This window comes from Chlorocebus sabaeus, chromosome 21, assembly GCF_047675955.1.
Source record: "Chlorocebus sabaeus isolate Y175 chromosome 21, mChlSab1.0.hap1, whole genome shotgun sequence".
Lineage (NCBI taxonomy): Eukaryota > Metazoa > Chordata > Mammalia > Primates > Cercopithecidae > Chlorocebus > Chlorocebus sabaeus.
In genome coordinates, this window is record NC_132924.1 from 68,470,750 (window position 1) to 68,484,096 (window position 13,347).

The following is a 13,347-nucleotide window of genomic DNA, read 5'->3' on the forward strand; positions in this document are numbered from 1 at the left end:
ATTCCTAACTTACTAGGTCCCTCTAACGTGAGTCTACACTTCTATCAGTAGACTAGACTATATTTCTACTACCTGTCTGGGCACATGAAGTTAGAATATCTACTTCTAAACTCTAAGTATTCATATAAATAAGAGTTTATGTTTTATTTTCTTATAAAAGAGATCAATAATAATCATCTGATTCTGTACTGGATAAAAATTATTCTTCAGGGAGACTGTCTGACATGGGGAAGAGTGAGAAGTCTAGAGGCAGATCAGATTGAATCCTACTTCCAACCATAACAAAACCATGACTTTGGGTACAGTAACCTCTCAGAGACTCCCTCATTTGTTTAAAAAAAAAAAAAAAAAAAAAAGAAAGGTGATAATAATAGCAATATTGACCTTACAGTGTCCTTGTAGGACTCAAAAGAAATGATTGTGTAACGCTCTTTACATAGTTTGTCATGTAGCAACTGTTCAATTACCATCATCATCATGATTAACAATGGTAGCCGCACACTGTTTAACACGGGAAAATAGCTCTCAGCAACATAGGAAAATAGATCCAACAGCCTGATTTTTGGAAGTTAGTTATACGCATTCTGATTTCTTGTGCATTTTTTTTTTCTTGTGAAAAAGAGTGGTAACACAGAAAACCCTAAAGTTTTGATGGGCTAAGGTGCCTGAAATAATAAGTAATATACAGAAATACCTAGATGAGGACATTTTCCATAAAAATTGGCTTCAAGAACATTAAAATAAATGTCCAATTGGAGAATGTCAATCTGCCTGACAGTGTAAATCTCCTTAAAGCAATTTAATTCAGATTAAAAAGATAACTTGGCTTATGTAGCAGAATGAGGGATCTGTTTCAAATCCATCACGTTAACACTATCAATAACCCACTATGACCCATGATTGAGTAGTTTTAATTAAGTTCGGTTAGGGTATTGGGGGAAGGGTGCATTATTTAGCCCCTCATTAATAGTTAATGTGAATATTATAAATATCTCTGTAACTATTATAGTTTGAGAATCTTTCTTTTTTATTGAATTTATTGTTTTCTTTGCTACAGAGCAATACCATTTGGGGAACTCTGTCTCCTAGGAGTTTTAATGCTACCCCACTTCCAGCACTATAAAACAGAGGCCTGCTGTTTTAATCACGCCTCTCTCTCTCTCAATGTTGTTTGCGCCCTGGTACAACCCATCTGCCTTGAATCTAGTGCTCCACTGGGGCTGCACACATCTGCCAGCCAGACTACCTTCGTACACAATTACTCAATCCTCCGTAAGGCTCTTTAATAGGAAACAAGTGTGACAACGGCAAGCCTCTTTTTTTTTTTTTTTTTTTTTTTTCCTCCTCTCTCTTAAACCACAGAGTCAAATAGCTCTAATAGAGATGAAGCTGGATAGATCCGCCCAGGTGTAGGTGAAATGGTAGAGCCTCAGGGCTAATAGATGCTGTGCTCTCATGCTGAAGTTTAGCACTGTGTCCTGTTGGGCTCTCTAGCATCAGTGCGACGGGCTGCTCCTGGTACAGTTACAAAGTGAACACCCTTCTTGCTGCTCACGTTTATGCCTAATCCGGAGGGCAACCTGGAGCTAGGTAAGAACAGAACAGCCCTTTGACTTCAACGCATGGACAAAGGACAACGAATGCAGTAAGTGGAAAAAATTATCTTTCTTTCTTTTACTTGGGAATTAATTAAGGGTGTTTACTCCCAGGGAATCCTCTAAAGACTGTGCAAAAGTGAACTAAGACAAAGCTTATGTTCATAACCCCATGAATTTTCTCCAGTTTCATTTTGCACAGTGCCCTGGCACTGTCATTAATACTTAAATACTCCTGAAGTGACTCCTCATTCAGAAGGTCTCGGAACTGAAATGTGGTGCTAATAATACTGTTAATTCAATCCTGTATTTTGGCATATTAACTGCTACTTCTGGGTGAAATGTCCTTTATTACTGTCAAAAATGATGGTGGCAAGTGTTTTGTCAGTTTCAAGAACACAAAAAAGAATCTTTAAGAAGCACATACCCTTCTTGAAAATGGATTTCACTTTTATGCATAACTATACTGCTACATTACTCCTCATACATTGATGTGAGGAATTTGCTTATAATTTTTGCTTAACACATCTGTTCTATAGCTTGATCTCTTACTAGAAAAGTGACACTAAAAACTCCTTTAAAAGAATATTAGGTTGTAGCAGCAATGACAATGGGAGTGAATTTTTAAAACAAACAAAACAAAACAAAAGGTCATTTGTCTAATAACATAAGAAGATATATTAAAACCAGATGTATGAAATCTCAACTTTGACTTTTTAGTCTTTCATGCTTGGTTTAAAGCAGTCTTCACTTTGCGTTTATTTTGCATTTACAACTTTGGATTCACCATTAAACTATGTTTGAACTTGAAGTTCAGATTTGATCTAGGTACGGACTTGTTCCTTGAGCCCCCTACTCTGATTTTTACTTGACTATGGGGAATCTTTTTACTACCATACCATATATTCTGAATTGTGTTAACAGGCTAACTGTGGTGGACTTTCAGGTGGAATGTCAGCCAATGTAAAAGAACATGTTTGCTGCTCAAATGTATGATGCTTCATGTAAGAAATAAACATATGCCCTACCAAAGATTCCAGTCATTATTTCTAAATTAATCCATCAAATATTGCACAAAGCTGATCAGATTAAAGAAAATGCAACAAAAACTGTCCGCACTTCTTATCTATTAATAGTCCTTTGAGTTGATTTTTAAAAATTTAACCATTATTAATTTGAAAAATTAGTCTGGAAGACATTGTCATCTCAAAAGGCAGTGCACATATGTAGAGTAGATAGACAGGCAAAATTAGACAAAACAGTATTGCACTGTTTACATAATTCCCCATCGGCTAATGTTTTGTTTTTATTTTCTAACTATTATAGATGGACATCATTAAAAATGATGATTTAAAAGCCATGACGGTAGAATCCTGATGACTCCTTTGTGTATATTCAGAAATGATTTAGCTTGGATAAAGTTGCTGCTATGAGAGGTTTAATTAATTATTTCTAGTTAAATATATTTCTTTAAGAATTGCATTTGACATTACTGATGGAGGAGTAAACGGAGTTTCACAGTCATTCTTCATGAAATACTTTAACCGACAATCGTTGGCATTGAATAGCGGTCAATGTCTACCCCCTACAGGGAGAGATTCTAATTTCACTATGCCTTCCCCAGCACATGAATGCCATAGAGTACAGTTCACACATATGAATGCCGTAACCGTGTCAATGACTTCAACAAGTGCCCCTTAATGAAAAGGTCAGCCCTGTGATTAATAGGAAGCTGGTTTCAAAGGCTGGACCTCACTTCAGCACAGCATTTAGATTTGTTTTTTCTTGATTTACTCCATTTGCCTTTCAAAGTGTAATAAAAATCAAGTAGTATTATATTGCACATTTTTAATGCATTGTGGTTGCTTTCATATGATAGCAACACAACAGTATATTTGGTTTAGTAAAGAAAAAATAACAACTACGTGAAAAAAATCAATCGAGCTAGTAATTGGTGAATGAAAATTTTACTCTTTATCCAAATGGAATATATAAACTTCGCTTAAGTTTCAGTTAATTTAATGAACTTTTAAAAGGCTCTGTAGGGATAAAGGTAGAGTGGGGAAAAGGTTTGATTTTTTAACCTAAGTTTATTATGCTTAAATGTGCTAGCAAGTGAATATACACAAGTAACTCATGAAGATAGTGGTTTTTTACTAATGGCGAAAAATCATTGATGAATATAGCTGAGTGAGGATGAAGAGAATAATTTTAAACCTAGTGACAATCTCAAAGGATCAAATTTATAATAGTGGTGGTGTTATAGTCTTTCAAGTTAAAGGGTTTTTTTTTGCTGGAAAAACATTGTGGTTATATCCAACTTATATTTTTTAAGTGATTCTTTTTTACTGGAATTATAATTTGTTAATAAATATCATATAAAGTTAAGGAAATGAATAAATCAAGTGGTCCTTATATATTTTAAATTTTTTTTCATGTATTATTCATTTTGTGTCCCTGTAGATTTTATCTACACATGTTTTCAAATAAGATTGCAATATAAGTAATTAAAGAATACAAATAATATAAGTATATATACTATATTTATCACATATGAAAATTGCTATATGATTAGAGGAAAGTCATTAGAAGACATAGGATATATCAACTTATTCTAAGGGATATTCTCTTTGTAATAAATTTTCTTTTTTAACCACATGTCAACACATATAGAACTTAATAACTTCATGTTCACTTATAGTGAAGGAATTATATTAGATATCAAGATTGAAAGTGTAGAAAAAAGGAGTTCAGTTTTAAATGCCAACATCACACAAGAGGAGTTTTCAACAGCCACTCAAGGAAGAGAAAAATCTAGTACTTCTGTAAAATGGGCCCAGTGCTTCCCAGATGTGTCACATTTTGTCAATGGCCACAGCTACGTCTTCCCAGTACTCTATTATTCAAAATTCCATTTTTTTTTTTTTTGCTCTGAATTGGAAGCCAACTACTTCCAGAGTTCTAATGAATAACATTAGTGGGGCTCTCACAATATAAATTCCTTGAAACTGCCCTAAACATGCCGTGATTTATTTAGTTCTTATAGTCCAATGAAGTAGGCAGCGTTCCTCTTCCCATTTACGAATGCGAAAACGGATTGGTTAAGGGACTTGCTTAGCGTCATGCAGATAGTGATATGGTTTGGCTCTGTGTCCCCACCCAAGTCTCACCACGAATTGTAATAATCCCCATGTGTCAAGGGCAGTACCAGGTGGAGATAATTGAATCATGGAGATGGTTTCCCTCATGCTGCTCTCCTGATAGTGAGTGAGTTCTCACGAGATCTGATGGTTTGATGAGAGGCTTCCTTCTTTGCTCAGCACTCACTCTGTCTCCTGCCACCCTGTGAAAAAGTGCTTTCTGCCATGATAGTAACCTTCCTGAGGACTCCTAAGCCATGTGTAACTGTGAGTCAATTACACCTCTTTTCTTTTTTAAATTATCCTGTCTCAGGTATTTCTTCATAGCAGTGTGAGAACAAACTCATACAGGTAGTAAATAGTGTAATTTGGGTTCAAATTAACTTTGCTTGAGGGAAGATGCTACCCCAACAGCCGGAATCTACTACCTCTCTAATGGGTGACTTCATTATTAGTGAAAAGTTGGCTTTATCTCTGACCATCTTATCTGGACTACTTGAATTTAGAACGAAGGTACAGAATGAAATTGATGGAATGCCCAATCAAATAAAGCGTGAGTAGTTGGTTGTCAATCAGTGAGTATGATCTCACTTCAGGTTACGTCACTCAGTACTTTACCCCACTATTTTCAGAGGTTTTACTATAGGTAAAGAAGGAGTTGCAGTTATATTTCTGACATGTGAGGAAGAGCTGACCCTTCAACTCTCACTCATTTCACATGTCCACACCTGTTAATAGTGGGCCTCTGGGAAGTTTGTCTCCTCAGGGTATTTCCAACCCACTGATGTCTGCCTGACTGACAAACAGAGATCACTGTAATCACAATAGTCTTTCAATGAGAGTCACCTAAACACATTCCCACCTGCAAGGCAGTGAAAAAAAAAAGAGCTGTCAACCACTTTCAAAGACTTTTAGGCCTCAGTTATTCAATAGGACTATCTGGATATTTGTTTTTTGAAAGATAGAATGCCAATTGAATTTTCTCCTTATCTGTGGGGAGTATGTATATATGTATGCATGTGTATGTGTGTGTGTGTATATATATACACGCTTGGGTGTGTGTGTGTGTATATACATATATACACACATGGTTGGTGTATATATGTGTGTGTATATATACACATACACACACACACATATATACACGCTTGGTAGACTTGTAAAAAACATAGCCTGGAAAACACCTTTTTGTAATATTTCATTTAAAATATAATTTCCTATAACCTACATATGTGGTATGTCTATCTAGCAGAAAACATTCTTCTCAAGACAGACATTCATCATTATGATTGAGATTCTTAGTGAAGATAATAAAAACAAAATCCTTATATCTTGTATTTTCAATATTATGGGTTTATCCTTTCCCATATAAACACAGAATATTCATTTTAAAGAGAGATTTTATTTTATTTTTAACAGTCCATATTATTATAATTATTAAACTAATACGTAGTTTACTTTTACAAACACAAGCAGACTTATGCAAGGCAAATGGAATGAACATGGGGAAATTCCTTCAAACCTGAGCAACACCAACTCATTTTCTACAAAAGAGTAGGTAGAAATAAATGTTCCTTTAATTCTCATTTTTCCTTTGGTTTACATAAAAGATATCTAAATATGATCAGCATTTATAAAGTCATAGACTATTCTTATTTTTTTAAAGAGGAAAAAACAGGCTTTAAAAACTAATCTCAAGATCCTGGAAAAATTAATCTGTGGTGACAGGATCTGAAAGCTCTAAATACCTTGAGGATTGATGATTACTTGAAAACAGTGGTCAAAGACTTCCTCTATCACTATCATTAGTCAGGAGATCCACAGGTTAATTTCTTGAAGTTAATCTTATCCTCATAAATCCTTTTTGAATTATCCAGTAACTACTTTATTTTTATTTGTAGGTTCATCTTAAGTGGAAAAGTGTTTCTCTCCCTCTTTCTGTTCTTACTCGACATTACAAGCCTTTCACCAGGGAACCAGTCTGGAATTAATTCTTAATCTAATTGCTTCTGGCTCATATTCCAGGGAAATATTGGGAAAACTGCAGACCTAGACATTGCTGGTGGACACTTCTATCCAGATCTGGGTGCTAGCTATCTCTGCTCACTTCCACAGTTTCAAACACCCTGAAGTCCCAGCCAGCAGTCACAACAACCACCCCAATTCATGGTTTTCCCTTTGCATGGGGTGGGGCAGGTGGGGGGGGGCTTGGTCCAAGTTTCCCTACATGAGTCAGACTCCTGGCCACCTGGGTCTGGATTTGCAGGCAGCCAAAATCTAATAGTTTTTCATTTCTAGCCCTACTTAATATTAAATATTTCTTTTCATTTGAGGCCCATTAAAATACCGTTTTTTAAAGCGTGGGTATACATTTTTATTATTATCATTGCTATATGTTCGCAGTAGAAGTTAGCTGCAGGTATGTCTAAAGCAAGAAATCAAAGAGGCATCTAAGTAGTAGTAACTTCACTTTTGTTTTATTACTTAATATTGCGCATTTCAAATTTGTATGGAAGAGACAGAGAAGAATCATTAGTATTCTATCTGTACTTCTATTAAAAGCTTGAAGATTTAACCTTATTTTTTCTAGTAAGATGCACTAATATGCTTGACTTTTACATGCTACATAATCGTGTTTTTCTGATAAATAATATTTTTGGTCACTCTGAAATTTATTTTCCTGAAATAAATTAAATGCTATTAACTATGTGATACATTTCTGTGTTTATAATTATACTTGGCTAATTCACAAATCCAAAATTCTCTAGAAAGAGAATAGTGAGCATTAAGTAAAAATACTGGGGCTTGGGTCTTCTTTGTGGCAATCAGTACCTTGTTTTCAAAATGTACAGAATATCCATCATACAACATTTGTGTGAATACTTGTGAATAAACTTTGCAAAACCATTTGTAAAGTACTATAGGAAATTCTAAGAAGTTATTTTAAGATAGAACAGAACACAGGAGCATGCACAAGCCATATATATGATGTTTCATGTAATATGCTTGGTAGACTTGTAAAAGATTTTAGCTGTAGTATAAGAATAAATGTTTGATGTAATTTGTTTTTTTGTATTTGTTTTTGTGTTTTTTTTGATACAGAATCTCGCTCTGTTGCCAGGTTGGAATGTAATAGCACAATCTCGGCTCACTGCAACCTGAAACTCCCTGGTTCAAGTGATTCTCTTTCCTCAGCCTCCCTAGTAGCTGAGATTGCAGGCACCTGCCACCACACCCAGCTAATTTTTCTATTTTTAATAGAGACAGGGTTTCACCATGTTGGTCAGGATGGTCTTGATCTTCTGACCTCTTGATCTGCCTGTCTCAGCCTCCCAAAGTGCTGGGATTACAGGCGTGAGCCACTGTGCCCGGCCTGTAATTTGTTTTATATCATATACATCATAATGCCTATTTTCCTCTTTAGATTAAAATATGTTGTAATGATATTTAATCATTAAACATTTTTCTGAGTCTAATTTCCATTTCACCAAGGAATCAAAATTTCTTTCTCTGGCCAAGAAAACACTTATCAAACCTTTTCCCAATTTGTAAACTTCATGAAAGACTCATATTTGATTAATACTATTTCTAAATGAGCCTCTTCTCTATCCCAGTTTTCTACAATTTCAGAAATGAAACAAAGTTAACAATGGGAGCCCCAAATCTTTATTACTTGAAAGTAAGCCCTACAGGCCGGGCGCGGTGGCTCAAGCCTGTAATCCCAGCACTTTGGGAGGCCGAGACGGGCGGATCGCAAGGTCAGGAGATCGAGACCATCCTGGCTAACACGGTGAGACTCCGTCTCTACTAAAAAATATGAAAAACTAGCCGGGCGTGGTGGCGGGCGCCTGTAGTCCCAGCTACTCGGGAGGCTGAGGCAGGAGAATGGCGTGAACCTGGGAGGCGGAGTTTGCAGTGAGCTGAGATCTGGCCACTGCACTCCAGCCTGGGCAACAGAGCGAGACTCCGTCTCAAAAAAAAAAAAAAAAAAAAAAAAAAAAAAGAAAGTAAGCCCTACAATACTGAACCTTTGAATTAAGTTCGGTTTACCCATTCAATCACAGCTAATATTGGCTTGAAGCACGGTAAAGAAGAGAAAATTGTTAGTACTGGTAAGGATGTCTGAAATTCACATAAAGCGGGAACAGTAAATCACACTTGCAGTGTCAGCACATTTGGAGGCTTAGGTAGGAGGATTGCTAGAGCCCAGGAGTTCATGACTAGCCTGGGCAACATGGTGAAATCTCACCTCTACAAAAAGCAAATACAAATGTTAGGGGTGGTGAGTGCCTGTAGTCCCAGCTACTCAGAAGGCTGAGGCAGGAGAATTACTTGACCCCAGGAGGTTGACGCTGTAATCAACCATGATCGCCCCACTGCACTCAGTCTGGGTGACAGAGTAAGACCCTTTTTTTCAAAAAAAAAAAAAAAAAAAAAAAAAAAAAACATAAAATATTAATATGTATTTTCATGTTTGTTCTCAGCTACCTCATCAAATAGTACCAAAAAAACTTTGATTTTTTTTCACTTCTTAAATAATGATAAAAGTGTGTTTTATCACATCCAATACTGTGGCCAAATATTTACTTTATACATGAAAATTTTATTAATGTTAGTTTATGTGCAAACATTTAAATTTTATTTAAAATATTAAAAATATGTTAAATTTGGAAAAGGAACATTACTGCAGTAACTACTATGTGTCATGTGACTTACATTATCTTATGTAATCTTTATATTAATGAATAAAGGTAGATTTGTCATTTCCATTTTACAGATGAGCAATGTGTTCTACTTTCTTGAATTTCTAAGGAAGATTAAGTACACAGAAATCTATTCAGATGACTAATCCAATTATAAAGGCAGCAAATGTGTACAAACATGCCAAGATGCCCACATGCAGTGCAGGTTGCAATAGAAACTGTTTGTATTATAGTTCCATTCCTTTGGACTGGAATTTAGAGACTTGTACTACTTCAATACATTATGATCCTTAAGGATGAGCACACAAACTTTATTTGTATGAGTCATAAGTGTCTTAAGAGCGTCAGTATTGCCATCATATTTTGATTTAAGAAACTAGTAATGCCATTCTTTGGAATGTATTCTACTTACTTTTATGAGGATATAATGCTAAAGAAGATGTCACCAGTTGGAAATGCTATATTTTTACATAAAATCTTTACATCCTATGTTAAGGTATATTTATTAATTTCAGTGTTACAATATGATAAAAACTTGCTCTCTGTGTGTGTGTGAAAGTGAACAAGTGAATATGTGCATACATAAGTAAAACCCTCTACTTGGCAGCATTCCTATTAGATATTCCACAGTGATAGGTTTGTTAAATTAAAAAGAAGAATTTTTATTTTGTTTAAATAACTATAGTCTATAATTTAAAAAGCTCTCATCACAAATTTTTGTATGCACCAACAAGAAGAATGTATGCATTTAAAATATTTGTTTCCTGTTTTATTCAGACTTCTAATGTCTTGAACATTTAGGTTAACCACTTGCTATTCTCTGCTGCTATAGGAACACTTCTTTTTTATTATTTAATGTGTAACTTTAAACTGTGCTAAAGCTACCCACAGCCTTACACAATGGTCTTCTAGGTAGATTATAATATTTTTAGTACTGTATTATTACCAGCACTATTTTTCGTTTTTTTGTTTTGTTTTGTTTTTTTTAAGTAGTCCATTTTGGAAATTGTGAACTTTCCTTTTTGACTGTGACAAAACCCAGATTTTCTTTCTTTTTCTTATTTATTTATTTATTTAAAACAGAGTTTCTCTCTTGTTGCCCAAGCTGGAGTGCAGTGGAGCAATCTCAGCTCACTGCAACCTCTGCCTCCCGGGTTCAAGCGATTCTCCTGCCTCAGCCTCCCGAGTAGCTGGGATTACAGGTGCCCACCACCACACCTCGGTGATTATTTGTATTTTTAGTAGAAACGAGGTTTCACTGTGTTAGCCAGGCTGGTCTCGAACTCCTGACCTCAGGTGATCTGCCCACCTCAGCCTCTCAAAGTGCTGGGATTACAGGCATGAGCTATCTCGCCTGGCCCAGATTTTTTTTTTTTTTTTTTTAATTAGTATGATATGAGTTGTATATTCCCCACTCAAAGTCTTTGAAAACTTCATTAACACCTACTCGCAAGACTACCATTGGCTACATCTGATGCTACCCTACTCAAAAGATAGAATAAGGATGAACTATGGACCACCAGCAAAGCACCATTGGGGCAACAATGCAGGCAGTCCTTAAGTAGTCCAACAACTCAGGTGCTAGCAGGCAAGGTCAAAATGGGGCAAGTGAGGGAAATTCCTGACTTGAAAGCCTCCTTCTCTATAAAAACTGATACCTTTTATAACAAGAGAGACACAGCTTCTAGGATTCCTGCAAGGGGCCTGCCCAGTAAAAATCATCACCATATTCAGGGATACCCAACGTTAGGGTTACTATCAGGTATTTACAATTGTCTTAGTCCTGATTCGTTGTAGCAGTTAAGGGTCATTTTTCCTGTAGGCCTATTTTCCTAGCAATGTGGTTGACATTTAATTTTTATCGTTTTCAAGGGGAATGGAACTAGATAGTTAACAAAAGGTCAAATTATCACAAAGTGAAAATTTTATTGTTAGCTCTTTATCCACAGGTAGTTAACATGGAGTTTGAGAAAATTAATTTTAAGGACTAGCATGGCCTATTCCCATTATGTCTACAAATGCAATCCTGTGCTTTAGTTTATGGTTATAGTTATTGCACATAGGGCTCTCATTATTTATAGTTTTGATTTGCTTCCAAAACATTTTATGTATGTCTGCCTCTTCTGTAAACTTTAAAAACTACACCTACAAGTAAACATTTCAAAGGGCTGAAAGAGATTTAGATTTGTTAATTAAACATTCCAAGGGTATGTTGTGTCTTTCAGATGAGACTAGACTAAGAAAGTTTGAGACTACACTCCAAAAAAAAAAAAAAAAAGAAAACTAGAATTTTGAGTCTATCATGTAAGTTTTTGAAATAAATAAGGTTTCACCTAAGAAAAGCATAGATTTTCTACCAAAACTCAGGATACTAGTCATGCAGCACCACCTTTAACAGTGGGAAGAAGCTATAACAGGAGCCAGCCATCTAACAGCAGTTGTGGCCACAACAATAATGTCATATATAGGCCACACATGAGGTAGGCATGCCTTAAGGGAAAAATGTGAATGTGGCCGGTACTTGGGCTGTTCTATAGGGAAGCAGTGTAATGGACAAATAACACCTTGTAAACTCCTATAGCTATGATCATCAGTGTTTAAAGACTGACTCCAACTGTTTTTTTAGGAAGGGTCCTGGGTTGAACAGTCTCAGAACATTTTAGGTGCTTTTGCTATGTTATTGCTAACGCTATTTATTAGATTTTAAAAGCACCACTAAAAATTCAAAAGAATAGTATTTCATTAATGAACACTAAATATATGTTGAATAAAATTGAGTCCACTGATTTACTGTTTAGGAATAGATATTAGATATACAATAATTATAAAATACATACGTATTTATATGTACATTGTTTTATGATAAATAGATAATTAATCAAAAGTTTAGGGATTCTACTGTAGTAAAGTCAAAATAAACATGAGCTTGGACAAGTAACATTAATAGCACTTACATACTTCTTACATTATTAATAATACTACCTCAATATTTTCACTTGTAAAATGAGAAGTTTGAAATAGATGAATTTGATTTTATGCCTAATTTTTCAAATGCCTATATATATAATTTCATGTATGTTAACATCAATCAACATTAAGACATAAAACAAGCTTTTAAAAATAAACTTTAGATAGAAGCTATATTACTCTTAAAAAGATATGTACTAATTTAAACCGATCTTACTTTTATGATGCTTTTTAATGACTTACAGTCAATCATGACTAAATTAATAAACTACTCTTGAGTAATTAAATGTCCTCATTACTTGAATATTGAAAAATGAGGGCATTGATTATTTTAGTTAACTTTGCTGTCTTCTTTTCAGTGCTTATCATGAATTAAATAATTAAAATTCATTTCTTCTACTTTAAATAGATAATAATTTGCGTTTTTTCTATTAAAGGTAACATTTTATTCTGTCAAGCTATAGACAGTGTAATAAAATGAAGATAGTGCAATGTAATTAGCTGAAAAGAGTGAACTTAATTTATCTTGAATTACGTGTAATAAGAAAAAACGTAGGAAATCATATTTAGCATTACTTAAATAAAAAAAGTATTGCAATTATTTCATATTCCTTTTGAAATCAAAGACATAAATTTTGGGAAAATATCAGATACATAAAGTTTATGCTAGATCTTTTTTCTATTAAACACTGCATTTCTTATTTAACAGATATTGGATTTCAACATCAGTTGTAGCTGGCTCTTTCAATTTAGATGGATAATATACTTAAAGAGTTTTTGAATTTATTTCCTTTAGGAGAACATTTCAGAGTTACCCCAAAAGAGCTTTGAAATAATATTCATTTTTAATTAGGTTTGGTCCACCCTGTGCAGCAGAAGCCATTAATAATGAGACGCATGCAAAAGGTGAGGGTAGTCAATATTTGAAAGACCAGTGGATCC

The 13,347-nt window shown here is 34.8% G+C and overlaps 1 protein-coding gene across 1 annotated transcript in view; it reads left to right on the forward strand.

The window, feature by feature from the left end:
- Positions 1–1,363: 1,363 nt before the first annotated feature.
- Positions 1,364–13,347, forward strand: part of SEMA3A (semaphorin 3A) — a 522,459-nt gene continuing 510,475 nt past the window's right edge. The window contains exon 1 of the mRNA XM_038004552.2: positions 1,364–1,645. The gene's annotated coding sequence lies outside the window, so the exon portion shown is untranslated. The remainder of the gene's footprint in view (positions 1,646–13,347) is intronic.